We start from the raw sequence: 2,359 nt of genomic DNA on the forward strand, positions 1-2,359 counted from the left end.
ACTGCAGCGTATTCCAAAGCAAATAAAGACATAAGTCCATGTTCGATTGTTTGTTTGTTGGTTTGTTTGTTTGTTTGTTTGTTGGTTGGTTGGTTTGTTTGCTTCTTGTTGTTTTGTTATTGTTGTTTTTTAGGGGGGTGCCGCTTTTCTCTATTCAACAAAAATTAACTCAGACACAGTCTTGTTCTCTGGTCTTCAAAAATTGAACACCTTTTATTCTCTATCTACATAGTATTGAACCTCTTCCTGGTGTTCGATGGCTCCAGTTCTCATTCTGGTCCCCACAAGATGTGGAGAGAAGGGGAAAGAAAGGAAGAGAGGGGGGAGATAGATTTCGGAGGGAGGGAGCGAGAACGTATTGTCTCTCTTGAGTTTTATAATTAATGATATGCCACCACAACCGGTTCGATTTTGAATACGAGTAGGCTTTTGAAAAATAGAAAGCGAACAGAAGAGTAATTATTTCGGTTGTGTATGGTATTCATGGTAGCCTATAGCACGGTATGGTGTGATACAATTACGACGTGATAGACTATAACACCGCTTTGTACACGGTATACTTGGAATTTTTTTTAAGCGGGATCTAATAATTGGCAAAGAGCTCTTTGACTATTAATCATTTTGAACCTACGAAAGGTCCAAGCCAAGAGAGGGGAAAGTTTAAAAAATGGTTGAAGTTCAGACACGCCCCTTTTGGTAGGAGAGAGAGAGTCGGCCAAGCCACGGGCCAGTACGCTACCAACTCAGCCAAAACCACTACACTGACACTAAAAAGCGATGTTTTCATCGGAAAGATAACCTGAAGGCAGAGACAAAAAAGAAAAACGTGAACTGCTTTTTCATTCTGCAATGTCAGTGTCAGACTTTGCAATGAGCGAGCACGCTCGTGCCAACACAAATCAGCTGGTAAGAGGCTTTCAGCCGAATGCCATGTCGAGTCCGACTCCTGATAAACAATATCCGTATTGTCATTTATATTCACCAAAAAGTGTAAATTATTTATAACGAATGTTTTGGTCACGGACGGATAATGACTCGTATGTGTTGGAACAAATCAGCCTGGCAGCTTTTTTTTTATCTTTAAACAAAGCAGGCAGATTTCTAATAGCCAAGTAAGAGTGTCAATACAGAAAAGGCAGAAATATTTTCTGCTGTGACACTTTGACACAAAGACGCAATGAGATATTACAGGTACTATTCAGTGTTAAAATGTAAAATTAATAGCATTTTACCCATTAATTGTAATCCTAATCTAAATAGTCGGCTGGCGCACTACACCTGTAGTGAATAACTGAATAATACATGTAGATAAAAGGTTCAATCACCGATGTCACGTAATACTATATATATGATGTTTATGCATGAATACCACTGAGATCTTGACACTCTAGTTAGGCCTACGTTCCCCAGATTCCGGTGTTGAATGACGTCTGCACAAGGCCTTTGATGAAAAGCACATTTTCGGAGCGTGGGCAAACCGTATGGCCATATAAGACCCCACAAAAAATGCAGAGAGGTCAGTACGCTCTTAAAAATCCAGGACGAGCACTAGTAGAAAATCGAGGAGATGGACTCCTCAGACTCAGAGCAACACCATAATATTATTCGTAAACAGCAAATTAGCTAGAACTGTGCATGGCTGAAAACATGAAGAACGACCTTTGGTTTGATTTAGCCTATATGGGGTAATAAATTCGGAGAAGGCCTGGACAATATTTATTTAAAAATTGTGAAAAGGTGGCGTACACAAAGGCCAGCATACTCTGGACCAAAAGTCTCCGCAGCCATTGACATTATAAGTTTAAAATAACATTAATTATTGACGATCCTTTAAAATCAGCTGTTCTGAACGTTTTTTCGTTTTGTTTTGTTTTTGTTTTTTTTTGTTTTTTTTTTGTTGTCGTTGCTTTTTGTTTGTTGTTGTGGGGTTTTTTGTTGCTCATTTTACACTAAAACTGCCGCACCGAGTTTTATTGTGGAGCCTAGCATCAATAAATTCTGTAGTTTCCATTTACTCAGTTACATCCCGGCAGACTTGGAAGTCTAAAGGGTAGATAATAGAGGGCATCTTTGTTCCATAATCTCACCATGTGAATATGTTATAGGCGCCCATAAAATATATTATTCGCATAACTTCTATTGGTAAGCCTCTCGACTATGTTCCGAATGATCCAGTTGATAAGCTCCAACCCTGCGATGAAGCTGGGTTGTTTGCGCTTTATCAAAGCTCCCAAGCTAAACTTTCCTGTCGGACCGCGACGTTACTTTGGAAGACGTGAAAAATTTAAAAGTAATACGAAAACTAAAGTCTCTCTCTCTCTCTCTCTCTCTCTCTCTCTCTCTCTCTCTCTCTCTCTCT

This window comes from Aplysia californica, unplaced genomic scaffold, assembly GCF_000002075.1.
Source record: "Aplysia californica isolate F4 #8 unplaced genomic scaffold, AplCal3.0 scaffold00172, whole genome shotgun sequence".
Classification (NCBI taxonomy): domain Eukaryota; kingdom Metazoa; phylum Mollusca; class Gastropoda; order Aplysiida; family Aplysiidae; genus Aplysia; species Aplysia californica.